This window comes from Anolis carolinensis, chromosome 3 (genome assembly GCF_035594765.1).
Source record: "Anolis carolinensis isolate JA03-04 chromosome 3, rAnoCar3.1.pri, whole genome shotgun sequence".
Taxonomy (NCBI): domain Eukaryota; kingdom Metazoa; phylum Chordata; class Lepidosauria; order Squamata; family Dactyloidae; genus Anolis; species Anolis carolinensis.
In genome coordinates this window covers 152,253,490-152,273,282 of record NC_085843.1, presented here as the reverse complement: position 1 = coordinate 152,273,282, position 19,793 = coordinate 152,253,490, and positions in this window count along the sequence as shown.

Below are 19,793 nucleotides of genomic sequence, written 5' to 3'. Positions count from 1 at the left end.
CAAGCCAGTGGTTTTGGTATTCCCCTTTAAGCCTGGCTGAAGAAGCAAAACCAAACCACTCCAGGGCGAGGCAGGGAGGCCAAGCGCAGGCAGGCATGGCTCTTCTCTCTTCTCTTCGCTCCCTCCCTGCTTCGCGGAAGGCTTCTACTGAGCCGGTGTGGTGGGGGGGGGGGGGCGATCCGAAGACATCAGAAACAAACGAAAAAAAGGTACTTTTATTATTCAAATTCGTAATATTTGTAAGGCAGTGAGCAGATGTTTCAATATCAATTCAAAATTAATTACAAAACGAATTTTAAACGAATTTAACGAACTAACGAAAAATTTGCTCCAGCCTAGTAGTAATTGGTGACTTTAACAGCCATAGCCACGTGTGAGGCTATGCACAGGAGGATAAAAATGGAGAGACTGTCCTTTCCTGGGCTGAACTGCATAAACTATCACTTATTCACAATAGTAAGTTCCTACCATCCTACGACAGTGGGAGATGGCACTGAGGATATAACACAGACCTCCTATTTGTGAGCGACAGCATTGTGCAGCAATGCTCTAAATCAGTGGGACCATCTATACCAATCACACAGCATCGGACAATAGTATGCCAATTGTTCCCAATTGGCCTTTGGAACTTTGATTTAAATGAAGATTCAACTTCAGAAAGGCAGACTGGTCCAAATTCTCAGACTTGCTAGATGACAAGAACGTATCGGTTGCTCCAATCCCTGAGAAATACAAGTGCCTCTATACCGAGAGGTTGCAGAACACACTTCAGGGCATTACTTCTGATACAGCTGCCTTGCTCAAAAACTACTACAGACTCCACAATGAAGACCCATTTAGTGAGCAAACTCTCCAGACAACACAGAGCATTCTGTCCTCAATCTCTGAAACCAAGAAATAACAGTGGATAAAGCTAATAACAGAAGTCAACATGGGCAGGAGCAGCCAGAAGGCATGGAGGCTGTTAAGATGGCTGACAACGATCCCTGACAATCTAACACCCATGCCAACATAAAGGCAGATCAGATAGAGCATCAACTTCTGAAGAATGGGAAACCCAAACTTTTCATCAAAATAGGAAGAAAACCAATAGTCAGACAACCAAATAATGAGAACAACCACGTTCATGAACCTTTTACAACAACTGAATTGGACATGGCCCTTAATAAATGTAAAAATGGCAAAGCAGCTGGCCTGGACAATCTATAGATGGAACAAATTAAGAACTTTGGCCCAAAAGCAAGGTGCTGGCTGCTGAAGCTGATGTACAACTGCATTGCACCCTATCAGATTTCCAAAATCTGACAAAGCAAGAGTCATAGCCATCTTGAAACCAGGTAAAGACCGCAATGACCCAAAAAGCTATAGACCAATCTCCTTGTTGTGCCATCTTTACAAAGTTCTGGAGAGACTTATTTTGAACAGAATTATGGAAAAAATAGACCCATGTTTGATTCCGGATCCAGCTGGCTTCAGGAAAGGCAAAAGCTGCACATCACAAGTGTTGAATCTGACTCAGCACGTAGAAGATGGGTTTGAAAGACAGCAAATTACAGGAGCTGTCTTCATAGACCTGTCAGCAGTTTATGACACTGTAAATCATCGCCTTCTCCTGAGAAAAACCTATAATATCACAAAGGACTACCACCTCACTCGCTTCATAGGAAATCTGCTACAAAACAGGAGTTTTGTTGAATTCCAGGATCAGAGAAGCAGATGGCAAAAACAGAAGAATGGCCTCCCTCAGGGAAGCGTGCTTGCTCCATCAATGTTTAACATTTACACAAATGATCAGCCACTGCCAGAAGGGATAGAGAGTTTCATCTATGCTGATGATCATGCTATCACCGCCCAAGCAGGGAGCTTTGAAATGGTTGAACAGAAGCTCTCCGAAGCGTTAGGTGCTGTCACTGCCTATTACAGGGAAAACCAGCTGATTCCTAATCCATCTAAAACACAGACGTGTGCTTCTGTGTGATTCTGCGTTGTAATGTATATTATTATCTATTGCATTGTTCAATGTGTTAAGATGTGTTGTTCTTTTATATTCTGTTATGTTGTATTGTTCTGGGCATGGCCCCATGTAAGCCGCCCCGAGTCCCCGTTGGGGAGATGGTGGCGGGGTATAAATAAAGTTGTTATTATTATTATTATTATTATTATTATTATTATTATTATTATTATTATTATTATTATTATTTCCACCTTAAGAACAGACAAGCATCTCAAGCTCTGAGGATTACCTGAGAAGGAATCCCACTGGAGCATTGCAGCACACCAAAATACTTGGGAGTTACCCTGGACCGTGTTCTGACTTACAAGAAGCACTGCTTTACTATCAAGCAAAAAGTGGGCTCTAGAAATAACATCATACAAAAGCTGACAGGCACAACCTGGGGATCATAACCTGACACAGTGAAGACATCTGCCCTTGTGCTTTGCTACTCTGCTGCTGAATACGTGTTCCCAGTATGGAATACAGCTCACCAACACAGTGGATGTGGCTCTTAGTGAAACATGCTACAGTATCACAGGATGTCTACGTCCTACACCACTGGAGAAATTATACTGCTTAGCCGGCATTGCACCACCTGACATCTGCTGGGAAGTAGCAGCCAACAATGAAAAGACCAAGGCATTGACATCTCCGGCCCATCCCCTGTTTGGATATCAGCCAGCACGCTGTCTTAAATCAAGAAATAGCTTTCTAAGATCTACAGAGATACTCGCAGGAACACCTCAGCAAGCGAGAGTCCAAAAGTGGCAGGCTAAAACCCGGAACCTTAATCAGTGGCTGACGCCGGATGAGAGACTCCCTCCTGGGCACACAGAAGACTGGGCAACTTGAAAGGCACTGAACAGATTGCGCTCTGGCACCACGAGATGCAGAGCCAACCTTAAGAAATGGGGCTAAAAAGTGGAGTCCGCAACATGCGACTGTGGAGAAGAGCAAACCACAGACTACCTACTGCAATGCATTCTGAGCCCTGCTATATGCACAATGGAGGGCCTTCTAACAGCAACACCAGAGGCACTCCAAGTGGCCAGCTACTGGGCAAAAGACATTTATTATCAATGCCAAGTTTTTTCTTTAAAATCTCTATGTTTGCAAATCCATTACAACTTGTACCCTCGGCTCGCTTCTGACACACGAAATAAATATCAGGATTTTGCAGATTGTTTTGTTTACTTGGCCAGCATTTCTACTATTCAACAGGTCCTTGTAGTGTTTTTTCAGTATTCAAAGTGGTTTAAATAATTCTCTATTGTATAATTCACATGAGTTAAAGCTTTGAAACTAAAATACTCTGATAAGGAGAGAGAACTACACAACAACAGTGAACATAATACATTTAAAACCAATAATGTGAATTAAATAGCTACAATTTAAAACTATTTACCTTTTTTTAAAAAGTAATATTTTAAGCAGCATCATTTAGTATCAGGAAATGCTTGACAGCATAGTGACTTGGGTTGATATATCCAGGTCATCTGAGACCCTGAGATTTCCAAGCCAAATCCTGAGACTTATGAATGGCTCCTAGTGATGCTGCAGGGTGGCTCCTGGTGTATTCATTAAGCATAATGCATTAAGCATCAACCACAGCTGCTCACAATTTCTCATTAAAACATACATATGTACAATGATAATATTTTCTTGTTTGGAAATTAATTAAAAAAAACAGTTAAAAGTACAAAATGCAGCACTCATGCATGAATCAAAGAACATAAAAGGCACTGCAGACTACTTCAATAATAAAAAAAAAACAGCCATAGTAGAACACATGATAAACAAAGCTGGGTACAGAATATTATTTAAAAACACAAATTCTGAACTACTTGGACAACCACTTTGTCAGTTGAAGCTATTGAAATCTACAAGCACGTGGGCAATTTTAACAGAAAGGAAGAAACCATGAAAATGAACAAAAATTAGCTACCTGTATTGAAAAACACTAGAATCAAGACAGTGAATAAGGAACACCACCCAGACACAGGAAGTGTCCATACAGCAAGCAATCACAGGTTTACCTAAAAAAAAATGATGCCTCCAGACAACAAACAATTTAAAGGGAACAAAGTCTACTTCCAAGCTTGCTAATTGCACCCTTTATGCTCGATTAACAGACAATGGTTCTTTCCTCCTATCCTGGACATCCCACAGGTATGTATACTCCACTTGCTTTATTGCCATCAGATTCTCTGAAGATGCCAGCCACAGATCCAGGTGAAACATCAGGAGAAAATGCTGCTACAACACAACCATACAGCCTGAAAACCACGCAACACTCCATTGTTATGTTTATGAATACTATTCTTTTCTCTCCAAAAAAGAGACTCAAAGCAACCTTTAAGTTCCCTCACCTAAATCCCACACTTAAGAGGTGATAAAACTTCATAGATGCACATAATAGGAAGGAATTCCAAAAATCAATCTAATCCAACCCCCTGCTGAAATGTGCAGCTAAACTCATCCTAAAAAAACCCTAACCCCCTAAAATTAAAATAAAAACACACACACATTCTTAAATATGTATACTCATTTGTGCTCACTGTTCTATTTGTCTGACACAAATGTTCTACTTTCATTTTTCTTCTGATACTCATTTGCTCATTACTTGACACACATGTGTTTAAAATAAAATATTAGTCAAAAACTTATTTCTTATAACCACCTTGCAAAACTGAGCATGGCAGCTTTTATTCACTTTTGAGAGCTATCCCCTGCTGAGCCCCAAGAGTGATTTGCAAAAACAGACAGATGTAGGGCAGGGAATTTCAGTTCAATATGAACTCTAATTGACTTGATCAAACTTTGTAAACTCCAAGCATTGACTTCTCTCTCCTCGCCCGTGGCCTTATTTGTTCAGGACAGTGGACATGGACTGGACTTGCAAGTAGGATTGAAAAAAACTGTTCAAAACATTGGAGAAATTATTCTAGTGCTTTTGAATGTTGACAAACTCTGATGAGAAAATTCCTGACCTGACCAGAACACTTCTGGTTTGGGACTTATTTGGTGCAAAATTTGCATATGGATGTTTTGCATAAGAAACAGCTGTTCTGCTCAGAAAATGATATTCCCTGAAAATGTTATTATCTGTAGAGGAAACAACATTTGTCGGCATAAAATGACATTTTCAAAGAGAAATAATTATTTTCTGCAAAGAAAATTCTGTTGTCTGAACACAAAATCCTGTTTCTGCACAAAATCACTATGTACAAATTTTGCACATAACAAGTCCCAAATCATGTTCAGTCTTCAAGGACTGCATGGTTTTTGGAGTCTTGCAGAGCGGGAAACAAATGCTAAAATTATTTGCTGTTTTAGTGAAGAATTTCATCCCCATTTTAAAAGTGAAACATTGGAAACCATTCTACCCAGAGCTCCTATGTTTTGTGAGTTAGCATTTCCTTAATCATTTTGTATGCATCTTTTCTTTGTATGCCAGCACTGTATTTCTAAATGATCAAATTTAGCTTTCAGTTGCCACAATACTAGAAATCTGAAGATTGAAAATAATCATAGATAAGCAGAATCCTCATGAGAGTGATGCACTTATCCCTCCCCCCTTTTTTTAAAAAAAAAAAATCTGTGTATAAACTCTCTTCTAAATCCTACTGGTAGGCCTACCTACATTTAACCCACAGAACCAGTGGAATTTACCTATGTGTAGACTTACCATTCAACAATTGGTTCAATAAATCTACCTCTGGTTGGGAATGACGAACATAATTCCAAAGTGATTAACTGATTGGTGGCAAGAACTATTCATATCATTACTATTCCTCTATTCATTTTTCAGTGTTCACTACTATTTGTGTTTGTGTTTAATGAATCAAGTAGAATTTTAGAATCTTCTTGTACACCAGATGAAATCCCCTTCCCTCCATAATAGACTGTAAAAACAATCTGAATTTTTTTTACCCTCATTGCCATCCTGTTTACTGTCTACTCAGGAATTCAGATATCCTGTTTGAGAGGGAGATAGAAAAGAGATGCTGACATGAGAAGGGAAGTATTGAAGAAGATAATTTGTTTGTCAACTGTCACTTGTGGTGTGCAAGCCATACAAACACCCACACATAGAGAGAACCATTCACTGAGATGCTGTGATATCATGGCATGCTCATAAATATTTTAACTGATTTTCTAAATGTACCAGGGACATTAATATTGGCTGAAGATGGAATAGAAGTAGGAAAAATTGGCAAGCAGAAGTATACATGCAGCAAATAAGAAATAGACGAAATCAGAGATAAGGGGAAAAGCCCAGACACATATTAAAAGTGGAATAGCTGTCAGCCTTCAGAAGAAGAAAATGATTCCCAAGGGAAGGATAGATGGGATGAGAATGGCATTTGTAGATAGGGGAAGTAATGTTTCCAGGGAAGAATGTTACAGTTAGAGAAGGAAATAGGGTAAACACCCAATTTTGTGCATATAAACATTCAGCTATGTAATGCATACATAGCCCATGATACATTTCCAAAGCATCTAACAATTGAATAAACAACAAAAAGTAAGGTCATTGTAAGCAAAATAAGAAGACACACTAATGAATTCTAAATGTTTAGAGCACTATAACCACACAATAGAAATGTGAAGTGACCTCATGCTCAATCTATGTATCAAACAGGTTACAGTATGCACAACAAGCAGATTTGGAAGCAGCAGGAACTCTGGACCAGTGATCCGAGACTGATTTTTAACTTTGGTAGATATGTTCTTTGTGCCCATTTAGTCAAATGAGTGAAAGTTAAACTTCCAGAAAACCCATTCTGATTTCTCTGGGCTCACATTTAAAAACAGTTTAACAAACTACATTGCTAAAGGTCCACTTGGAATGGAAATAATATTAGACAATATTCAAATGAGTGACATAAATTATGAGCTCAGTTATGCAGATATTAGAATTTTCAATGTTTTGTACTTATTCTGTGTGGAAAAAACTGTTTTGTGTGCAGAAAAACGTTTCCTGTACAGAAAATAAGATTATTTCTGCACAAAAAAATGATATTCCTGTGTGTGCACGCACACACACACACAAACCAACTTTGTTTTCTGTTCAAAAAATCTGCATGGGTGTATGTGTATGTGTGCATAATATAAATCCTAATTGGGGAACACTATGAAATCTACAGTTTTCTTCACAGTCTGAGAGTTCTTCTGTGCAAAATTTGCATGAAAACAGAATTTTTGAATGAAGAAACATAGATTCCTGTACAGAAACATTTTTTCTGTAAAATATGCACATGGAAATGTTGCACAGTGAATCCTGAATAGGAGATAGTTTTTGAAAGCTGCATATTTTTGAAGAATTTCTCACACTGGGAAGAAAACTGAAAAAATATGCATTACTTCCTTTGAGGAAACCACGCCCATTCCTGGTTCTGACAGAAATCACATTTGACTAATATTTGTATGGGTATGTGAAGTTATTTATTCACAGAGCACTCTTTGACATCTTTCATTTTACACCGAAAAACCTTTCGTATGCTTGGAAAACTGGCATAGATTTGAAGGTCTCTGGAATCTTTTTCTGTTCTCTAAATGCATTCCATGGCACTGCTGGCAAAGCCATTTGTACTTTCAATGAAGAAGAAAAATACTTTTGTTAATAAAACAATGTGCAACTATTTTATACTACTTGGCTATTACCACTTGCTCAATTTGTAATTTATTATATCATGAAATAAATCTTTATAACGTGATATACATAGACATACTGTAATAAGAACTTAATGTTTATAGAAAGTGCTCTCATTGTATCTTACTGTGTTTGCATGCATTTCTGTGTACATACCAACCCTGGTGGCACAGTGTGTTAAAGCGCTGAGCTGCTGAACTTGCAAACCAAAAGGCCCCAGCTTCAAATCCCAGGAGCGGAATGAGCGCCCGCTGTTAGCCCCAGCTCCTGCCAACCTAGCAGTTCAAAATCATGCAAATGTGAGTAGATCAATAGGTACTGCTCTGGTGGGAAAGTAACGGCGCTCCATGCAGTCATGCTGGCCACATGACCTTGGAGGTGTCTATGGACAACACTGGCTCTTCGACTTAGAAATGGAGATGAGCACCTACCCCCACAGTCAGTCATGACTGGACTTAACGTCAGGGGAAACCTTTACCTTTACCTACCAGCCAAGCTCTCTGAAGATGATTCTGACACATTTATCATGCAATCCTATGCAATCCTGTGCAACTGCCAGACAGGTCTATTAAAAGACTAAACCAGGGATCCCCAAATAAGGCCCGTGGGCCGGATGTGGCCCTCCAAGGTCATTTTCCTGGCCCAAGCCCTCAGTTTTAGACTTAGGCTTGCCCAAAGTCTGAAATGACTTGAAGGCACACAACAACAATCCTGATTAACTTGACCATCTCATTGGCCAGAAGCCAATGTTTACATTGGAAAGTGCTTATTGTATTTTTAAAGATTATATATTATTTGATGTCATGGCCTATGGCTGGCACAATAAACAATTCAATTCTTCGCTTCATTGGCAGAAGCAGGCCCACACTTCCCATTAAAATCCTGATAGGTTTATGTTGGCTATAATTGTTCTTATTTTTAAATATTGTATTGTTCTTTCATTGTTGTTGTTGGGGGGTTTTTTGCACTACAAATAAGACATGTGCAGTGTGCATAGGAATTTGTTCGTAATTTTTTCAAATGATAATTTGGCCCCTCAACAGTCTGAAGGTCTGTGGCACACCCTCTGCTTTAAAAGTTTGAGGACCCCTGGACTAAACCATTTTGCAAGAATAACAAAACACCACTCTTATTGAACCTGAGAAATATAATATTGCATCTACAATGTAAAATGCAGCTTGACACCACCTCAGCTGCCATGCTATGGAATTACTAGTTTTACAAGGTCTTTAGCCTTCCCTCCCAAAGATTGCAGGTACTTCACCAAATAAACCTCTTATGAGTTCATAAAATTAAACCACAGAGGTTAAAGTGGTGGCAAGCTATATTGATTCTGTGTATTAAAATATCTGTTCTCATGCTACTAACATGCAGAGTAAAGAAAATTATAAGTGAACGCATGATAATTCAGAATATTTAACTTTTTTACTTTTGGTCTGAATTTTTTCTTAGCGTATAAATACTTTTTTTTTTAGTTTTCTAAAGTTGCTCTGTACTGTTTAGCACTCAAAATTGTATTTTGCTTGTTAAAATCTGTAGCTGACTTGTAAAATTGGGTTGTCATTTTGAGCAATTTGGAGGTGACCCCTTGACCTAAGGTATGGGGTGGGTCAAGAAGAGAATATGAGAGGGAAAATCAGAGTGAGTAAGTCCAGATATAATTATTAGCACTTTGGACATATTTCCAAGATGTATAGAAAGCTTAGCTTCAAGGTTACTTAGTGAAAGCCCCATTACAATAGCTTTCTTGCCAGTACTCAGTTCCAAACAAAAGTTAACACTGCATTTCATTCTGTGTGGCAAACTGATTAACATTCAGGAGTATTTGTAGAAGTTGGATTGCTCCTCAAAGAAAACATGTATAGAAAAAAATCCTCTAAATATATTCAAGCCTTTAGATATGTTTAAAGAGCCTCTTCAGATGTCAAAGATAATGACTAAACCACTAATCAGAAACCACAAGCCAAAACATTTGCATGTTGGGTTTACAAAAGAAGTCCAATGTATAGAGAAACTTGCAGTGGGTTTAAGAATGACAATTGCCGATGATGATATGATGATGATGATGGTAATTATCTTTTATTTATATCCCACCATCACCTCCCAGAGGAACTCAGGGCAGCTCACAAAACACTCAAGGTGTAACATGCAAAATACAAGTGCAACACAAAACACAGAAAATAAATAGTCAACATAACATTATAAATTCACAGTACCCCTGATACCCCCTATGAAATACAGACATTGCTGTAGGTAAAACAGTAGTATTCGATCTCAGAATTGTAAAGTGCTTAGTAAAGAATCTATGGGTCCTTCTATATCTAATTAAAGAATCTAAACATGGTTGAAGGCTTGTTGGAAAAGTCATGTCTTTAATTGTGCATGGAAGGTTTGGAGGGTGGAGGCTAGCCTGATCTCCCTCGGGAGGGCATTCCAAAGCTAATGGGGTACCACTGAAAAGGCCCTCTTTTTCATCCCCACCAACTGCACTTGAGATGAAGGTGAGACTGAGAGAAGGGCCTCCCCGGTAGATCTTAAAGCTCATGCTGGTTCATAGAAGGAGATGTGGGCTCGAAGATAGGCTGGACCCAAAGTGTACAGGGCTTTATAGGTAACCACCTGCTATTTGAATTGGGTCCGGAAACGCATTGGAAGCCAGTGAGCTGTTTTAGTAGGGCATGATGTGCTCCCTATAACTAGCTCCAGTTAGTAATTTGGCCATTGACCTTTCAACGAACTGCAGTTTCTGAGTCATCTTCAAAGGCAGCCCCGCTTAGAGTGCAATGCAGTAGTTCATTCTAGATGTAACTAAGGTGTGGACCACCATGGCCAAGTCACACTTTTTGAGATATGGTTGCATTTGTCACACAAGGTTGAGTTGTGCGAAGGCCATCTCAGCCACTACTGACACCTGAGTATCATGCGTCAGCACTGAGTACAGGAGGATCCCCAAACCGCCTACCTGTGCCTTCAGGGGAAGTGTAACTCGGTCGAGCACAGGTTGCAAACCTTTTCCCCAATAGGCCCCACAACTGACCAGGAGGTCTTGTCTGGAATAAGCTTCAGGTTTTTTTGGCCTTCATCCAGTTCATCACAGCTGTCAGGCACTAGTCCAGGATATGGGGAGCTTCCTGGGAATGTGGTGGGAAAAAGTAGTAGAGCTGAGTGTCATCTGTGTAGAGATGGCACCCAACTCTAAACTCTGGGTGACCTCACCCAGCGGTTTCATGTAGATGTTTAAAAGCATGGGAGAAAGAATAGAAGGGGTCAAAGGGGTCCAAGCAGGTGTCCCCCAGCACCACCATCTGGGTACAATCCTCCAGGCAGGAGTGGAACTACTGCAGAGCAGTGCTCCAAGACCCATTCCAGAGAGCCAACCCAGAAGGATACCATGGTTGATAGCACTGAAAGCCTCTGATACATTCAAGAGAACTAGCAGGGGCACACTCCCCCTGTCTAGCTCTCTGTGGAGGTCATTCACCAAGGCAACCAAAGCTGTCTCCATTCTGTGCCCAGGTCTAAAACCAGACTGTGAAGGATCAAGATAATCAGTATCTTCCAAGAAGCCCTGGAGTTGGGAAGCCACCATCCAATCTAGAACCTTTCCCAGAAAAGGGAGATTCGAAATAGACCGGTAGTTATTGGATATCAAGGAATCTAGAAACGACTTCTTAAGAACTGGTCTTATAATTGTTCTTATCAAGCTGGTTGGTAACTGTCCCTGTTCCAACGAGACACAAATGATACTCACAAACCCCACAGCCAATTCCCCACTAACAAGGATCTAGAGGACATGTGGTTGCTCTCACAGCTCCAAGAATCTTGTCCACGACATTAGTCCCAACTTACTGAAACAAATCCAACAAAATACCAAAGGATTGTTGTGTGTTTTCCAGGCTCTATGGCCATGTTCCAGAAGCATTCTGTCCTAGGAGATACATGGCCATACAGATCAGAAAACACACAGCAACCCTATGATTCCGGCCATGAAAGCCTTTGATAACAAAATGGCACAGCAATGTTGTTGTTGTTGTTGTTGTTGTTGTTGTTGTTGTTGTTACACTATGTGTTAATCAGAAGTCAAAACTGAGAATGTAGTCAATTTATCATAAGAAGACTAGGAACAGAGCTGCATTGACCCCTTATCCTGGAGCCAATCTAGCATGGTGTTTGCTGGATTGCCCTCAGGATGATTCTCATAAACCCCCCCCCCCCAACTGTCATCCTATCCCATCCCATCCCAGATTATGTAAAGGCAGGAGGGAGTATCTGGTCTGGCACTGCCAGACAGCCACTTTTACCAGCCAAATTTCTCCATGTTGTAACCATCTCTAAGTGCAATAAGTGTTCTTCCAGTTGGACTGTCAACTGCAGTAACGGCCAGGATGTTGAGGCAATAAGGGAGGGGGTAGGGGAAGAGGATTGTTTCCTCCTCTCCCCCTCCCTTCCCTGAGGGGAAAATTGTATATTCACTTAACTGACATAAGACCCTAGACTAATGATACATTTCTGCTACATGTATTTTTTGCATAATGCCTTGCCTTTCTCCCAACATGAAATTAAAGTTGGCATACTACGTTTTAAAACGTAACTAAAAACTTTGAATACAAATGTTAAAGGCAATATAAAATATTATATATTATATATTATATTTATATATTATATATTATATTTATATAATATAAATATCTGGGCATATTACAGCTGGACAACATCAAGCATGAACATGTGAAGACTGTAGTCAGTAAAGAATACACACAAAGGGTCAGAAAAATTCTCAAAAGCAAGCTCAATGGAGGCAACACCATCAAGGCCATAAACACCTGGGCCATACCTGTCATAAGATATACTGCTGGCATCATAAACTGGACACAGATGGAACTGGACGATTTGGAGAGAAAAACAAGAAAACTCATGACCATTCATCATTCACTGCACCCTCGCAGTGATGTTGACCAGCTATATCTGCCTAGAAGATCAGGGGGCAGAGGACTCTTACAAGTCAAACAAGCAGTCAAAGAAGAAGAACATGCCCTGGCAGAATATGTAAAGCAAAGCGAAGAACCTGCTTTGATTGAAGTCAAAAATCAGAAACTCCTCAAAGCACAGCAGACAAAAAACCAGTACAAGAAAGCCACACTACAAACTAGAGCTGACAGCTGGCACAACAAAACATTGCATGGGAAGTTCCTTGACAAAATTGAAGGAAAAGCTTATAAGGAGAAGACCTGGCTCTGGCTCACGAATGGGACCCTGAAGAAGGAGACAGAAGACCTGATCCTTGCAGCCCAGGAGCAAGCCATCAGAACAAATGCAATTAAGGCCAAGATCGAAAAATCAGCTGTTGACCCATAATGCAGACTGTGCAAGGAAACTGACAAAACCATTGATCATATCCTCAGCTGCTGTAAGAAAATTGCACAGACAGACTACAAACAGAGGCACAACTATGTGGCCCAAATGATTCATTGGAACTTATGCCTCAAGTACCACCTCCCAGCAGCAAAGAACTGGTGGGATCACAAACCTGCAAAAGTATTGGAAAATGAGCACGCAAAGATACTGTGGGACTTCCGAATCCAGACTGACAAAGTTCTGGAACACAACACACCAGACATCACAGTCGTGGAAAAGAAAAAGGTTTGGATCATTGATGTCGCCATCCCAGGTGACAGTCGCATTGACGAAAAACAACAGGAAAAACTCAGCCGCTATCAGGACCTCAAGATTGAACTTCAAAGACTCTGGCAGAAACCAGTGCAGGTGATCCCAGTGGTGATGGGCACACTGGGTGCCGTGCCAAAAGATCTCAGCCGGCATTTGGAAACAATAGACATTGACAAAATCACGATCTGCCAACTGCAAAAGGCCACCCTACTGGGATCTGCATGCATCATCCGAAAATACATCACACAGTCCTAGACACTTGGGAAGTGTTCGACTTGTGATTTTGTGATATGAAATCCAGCATATCTATCTTGTTTGCTGTGTCATAATAAAATAATAATAATAATAATAATAATAATAATAATAATAATAATAATAATAATAATAATAATTGTTATTTACAATTTTACAGTCATTAGTGACAAAAGATTGGATCATCAGTGGTCTGGATTCTTTCAAAGAACCTAGGAATAAGATACTTTCAAAAAATGTGCCATTTTATAAGCAGTGCCAATTGTGTTCACCTGGCTTTTATCACCATGTAAAAATACAAAAGCTTCAGAACAGTGTTTGTTTTATTTAGTATTTTTTTTAAAAAAAAATCCTATAAATTGTGGGATGTGTGTATCTTTATGATAGTTGGCAGGAATTATGCTCTGCTGCTGCTTCTAGACTGTTGATGTGGAGAAATTCCAAGGGATACCATTTTGTGGATTTTGTAAAGAAGTTTTTTTTGTAGAAACTTTAAGAATTTCCTAGAAGTCAGTGGATGATCCAAGCATTCTGAAACTTGGTGGGATTGTAGTGGTAAATGTGTCCTCCAAGTGTGGACATTTTCATCCCGATAGCCCTAAAAAGGATGGAAAGGAAAGACTTGAACGTTTCCCCATTGCTGCCAATGGGCCGGAACTTCCCAGAGCAAAAATAGAACTTCTGGCTGACTAATTGGTAAATAGTATTTCCCCCCTCCCAAATTTGTGCATTTCCTCAAAAAAACAAAGAGGATGACCCAAAAATCAGACACCAAAAACGGATGGGGATTACCCAAATTGCACACCCCTACTGTCCAGACAGACACCATATTATAACCAGTTCCCCATGGCGAATAAGCTAGGGAAATGGAATTGCTTTTCTCATATTGCCACTCCTAGTTGGCCTTGGAGCTCTGTCTAAAGTTTTGGCCTTCATGAGTGCCTCTACTGAAGTCAGAATGGGGGCTTACACAACCAACAGGAAGGAGGTGAAATGGTCCTGTTCTGATATCAGTAAAGTTGCTTGCAATGGCCAGGAGCTGAGATGGAATTTCATGGCCAGCTAGGAGTGGTGGCAACAACACATAGAGTAAAGGAATAGTTTAGTTGGGGCATGATGTAGTCTTGCCCCATCAAGATTATTTGTATGCCAATATGGCATGGTAACAGGTTCATCCAGGTACCTCTTCGAATATTTACATTTTATTGTAGGTTTTTGGTTTATTCCATAGTTCCCTCTAAAATGTAACCATGGACCCACCTACACAGGTAGATTCATGAATGAATGGACTCCATGGCTGCCGCACAATGCATGGTATCCATTTAGTGTGACATAGAGGCCTTGTTTCACATTTTAAAAAGTCATGGGCCATTCCGGAGCTCCACTGAAGCTTAAGAACTCACCCAGATTTTGAGCCAAGGTAAAATAGTTGTGCCACTTTCTATCTAAGAAACAAGTGTGAGTTTTTACACTGTCATTTCACTTTCCTGGGCTCAGGTAATTAATGAACAGATGATGACACCTACCTTTCCCTGGCCTTTGCAGTGTTCACTAGGAGCCAAAATTGTGGTGTTCATTGCTTGGCACTTGGAATGACAGATTAATGAGGTGGGAGAAGGGAGGGGTGAAAGAAGTCACTCCAGGCACCAAGTATCAAACACTGCCATTTTCATGTCAGGTGGGCACCACAAAGTCCAGAACAATGGAGACAAATTAAGGGTGGTAGTCCAGTGCTGCTGGGCCATGCAAACTATCCAGTCACTGGGCTATCTCAGGGGCATGCAATGAGGATACCCACTATCCTAAAGCTTGTTCAGCTGCTGGCCATGTGGTAATACTGACTCCACATACCCCACTTTGGTTCAGCATTGTCATTTGTGTCCCATGTAGATGGGGTCCACATCATCTTTAATGGGGAAAGTGATTCTATTGTTATCTCCTCCCAGAAGGCTTAAAAAAAAATCAGTGTTGGTTATATTAAAACTGGGAATTCTTCTTAAGCAGTATTTTACAGGTAGGTAAGGTAAAGGTTTTCCCTGACATTAAATTCAGTTGTGCCTGACTCTGGGGGTTGGTGCTCATCTCCATTTCAAACTGAAGACCCAGCATTGTCCAGAGATACCTACAAGGTCATGTGGCTGGTATGATTGCATGGAGCGCTGTTATCTTCCCACCAGAGCAGTACCTAGTGATCTACTCACATTTGCATGATCTTTGAAGTGCTAGGTGGGCAGAAACTGGGCTAACAACTGGAGTTCACCCTGCTTCCCGGATTCAACCCACTGACCTTTTGGTCAGAAAGTTCTGCAGCTCAGTACTTCAGCTTGCTGCGCCATTGGGGGCTCCTTATTTTACAGCCAGCCAGCTGAAATGTCTTTCTTATTTCTTACTTTCTTTTTTCTATTCCAGTAATTGGAGGAGTCTCCAACACTTCTGGAATTGTTTTCATTTCCAACTGATATTGATTTAACTTCATTTTATTTCTTTATTTTTCAAGGTCCTCACCTCTAGAGTTTGCCCCCTCCATTTTGGTTTATCAATCTCAGATCCACATTCTCTTGGAACTGCTAGAACTGCCAAATTGACTTCTGCAACAATTGGTTACAATTCTTTATTTGGTGCATTCTGAGTATTATTCATTTCTGCTGTAATTCAGATGGTTGGATAGTACAAATCAATATTTCTTATTTATCTAAATTTTGCATCAATCCCCTATTTTCTAAATCCTAACTACTATCTTGATCGCCAGTAAGTGGTCATACACTTACTTTTCTACTTATTCTTCTTCAGTTCACTTTCCATTGATTCCTTCAAACTTACTTGTTCTGCTCCTTTGCTGATCATCTGTTACTCATGGTCAAGGTTTTTTTTAACAAAGAATATTTCAGATAATGTATCATTTTGGTCACATAGAATCTTGTTACATTACAGTCTTGGAACATTTGTTTTTAGACGGTATAACTTCTTTGTTATTGGATTTGCTTTATAATAGCATTACATTACTAATTGTTTTTGTTTTCTGGCACTTTCTTCCCCTGTGGTTAGCCTTTCAATAGTTTCACAATATCTTGCCCTGATTGCCTAGCAAAAGATACGAATCTGATTGTCTACTTCTTCTTTGATGCTCAGGATGACCAGTCTTGTTGTGTGGATTATTTTTGGTTTTTGCATCATGTAATCAGCTTTTTGGACATTTAGTTCATCCCCTCTCTGCTATAAAAAGCCTGTCTTACACTAGAAACACTACCAGTAGCAATGTTAAATTCAGCATTGCCTCTTGCCTCATGAAAGTATGTAATAATAACAATAGTTATCCCAATTATTCTAGAAAGCAAGACAATTTTAGAGCAGATTGTCATTTTGGTGTGAAAAGTGTCCAACAACAACACACACATATGTTGAATTTTTGTGTGCATATTTGTAAATGGAGGATTTTAAAGCAATTATCCAATGAATTATGATATCTTTAAAAAAATGTATGCTTTCTGCATTTTGAAAATTATCTATATAGATATCTTGTACATATTGTTTTTACAGACTATATCAGAAACTTCAGGAGCATGTGGATTTTGATATTCAACAATAGTTTCATTAATGTTTAAATTCAGAAAGTACATTTGTGAGTTTGCAGTGAATATGACACAAAAAATACCTTCAGGCATGAACTCACTTTGGTTGCCTAAGACAATTTTCCTCATATATCCAACCCTTCTCCACAGAATGTGGATAATGGCAGTAGCTAATTAGTAAGATAATATATGTGAAGTGCTTTGAGTGGTTGAGAAAAGTCATCTAAATGCTGACTGATATCAAGAGCTTAGCTGTAGTCAAGACTTTGAATATTTAAGGCCAACTGTAATGCCTTTTCCTGGAAATTAAAAACAAAACAAAATAAAAAACACTTTATTTATTTTAAAAGTTTTATTCAGAGTTGGCATCATTTAACTCTAGAAATCTGAGGTACTCTTCCCTGAACTGCTATGTACTGATACCCTTGCTACAAGCCCCTGTGTTTCTGCAGTCAATTTATGAAGACATGGAATATAAAACATCACCAAAATTGTTCCCTCACATCATAATTTCCAAAAATAATCACTGGTAGAAGCCTGGATTTCTTTTAAGTGTAAGACTTATTCTTTGCTTTTTAAAAATCATTCTTGTTGACTGACAATAAAACTTTAATTTGCGACCTTCATGTAATCAGAGTATGTTCTATATATGGCTGCTTTCAAATCAAGGCAGTTCTTGAGCTAAAGCTCAATGAAAATGTGAAATGGTATTTTGTTTATATAAAAAAAAGTTCAGATGGCTTTAAAAAATCCTTGCCTTGAATTTTCTCCTTGAAAGAAAGAGCAGAAATAATTTGTACACAATAACATTCGTGAACTACTCAATAATGGCAGAGAAAAGATAAATGCCTTTATGTATATTAATTTTCATATTCTACTTCCAATGTTCAACCATTTTAGTAATGTCAGTCCTGCTACATCTAATGATTAAGCATCTCGTCTGCCTGGCAAAGATATCTTGTTTTCTTTTATATGTGTATTGTACAGATTTCACATCCATTCAAGTCTGGTGTTAGGCGGATATCCTTGTTGAACATTTCTGTTAAGTGTTAATCACCCCCACCTAACAACTGGCCTGCCTCTTCCACAGTAACTCATCCTTCAATTTTTGTTCTTCACAGGATCACCACTGAAATGTTTTTCTTAATTCATACAGATCTATCTGACATGTGAGAATGTCAGATTATTGGCTGCCTTGGATGAGATTGCCCCCCAGACGCCTCCTTTGCCCTCGCCAGAATCGCTCCCCTTGGTACACTAACGAGCTATGGACGATGAAGCAAGCACGAAAGCGGCTGGAACGTCGGTGGCAACGGAAACCCGACGAGGTGTCAAGGCTTTCAAGGCTTTTCGCAGGTCCTACGAATCAGCTGTCAAGGACGCTAAAAAATCTTACAATTCCTCCTTAATAGCCTCTGCTAGATCACACCCAGCACAAGTATTAAAAATTGTTCGTGCTTTGACCACTCCGGCTCCCTTAGTCCAAGACCCAGCAACCACGGCTCTCACAGCAATAGCATTCCAGAAGTTTTTCACTGATAAAATCACTGTGCTTTGGCAAGAACAGTTGATACCTTGAGAGAGCTCGAGACTTTGTGGCCGCTTAGTGGGCCTATCTTTGACCGATTTACTCCACTTGACAGGGAAGATGTTGCTAGAATCCTGGCTGTTGCAAAACCAACCACCTATTCTCTTGATCCGTGCCCTTCTTGGTTGGTGAAGAGCTGCCTGGAAGGTCTACTCGATCCATTGAGTAATATAATCAATGGCTCTCTTGGACAAGGGGTCTTCTCAGACAACCTAAAAGAGGCAAGGGTTCGTCCCTCACTAAAGAAGCCTAGCTTGGATCCCATGACCATTGCCAATTATCGTCCAATCTCTAACCTTCCATTCTTAGGTAAGATGATAGAGCGGGCTGTACTGGGACAATTGCAACAATTCTTGGATGATACAGCCGGCCTGGACCCTTTCCAGTCAGGCTTCCGCCCTGGCCATGGGACGGAGACAGTCCTGGTTGCCATTACAGATGAACTCCGTCGCCAGTCTGATAGTAGCGGATCAGCGCTTCTGGTACTTCTCGACCTTACAGCAGCATTTGACACCATTGACTACGATCTAATGATTCACCGTCTCGTCATGTCCGGAGTTCGCGATCAGGCCCTCAATTGGTTCAACTCATTTCTCCGAAACCGGAGCCAATGTGTGGAGTATATGGATCAAGTCTCTGATAGATCTTCCCTCCTATGTGGGGTACCCCAAGGTGTAATCCTCTCCCTTCTTCTCTTCAACATCTATGTTAGACCCCTTGCTAGTTTGGCTTAGTTTCGGCCTAGATTGCTATCAATATGCGGACGACACCCAACTCCTTCTGCGCTTGGAGCCTGGAGCAACGTCAATACCAGACAATTTCACCCTATGCCTGTCGAACTGGCTACGTGCTAGTAGACTGAAGGTGAACCCGGCGAAGATTGAGATTCTTTGGCATGGCCGCTTGACTGGTCTGACCCATTTGCTATCCACCTTCGATGGTGCTGCCCTATCTCCTTCGCCTACCGTTAAGAGCCTGGGTGTCATTTTGGATTCGCAGCTGACAATGGAAGCTCAGGTCGCTGCTGCTAGCAAACAGGCCTTTTTCCATCTATGACAAGCGAGG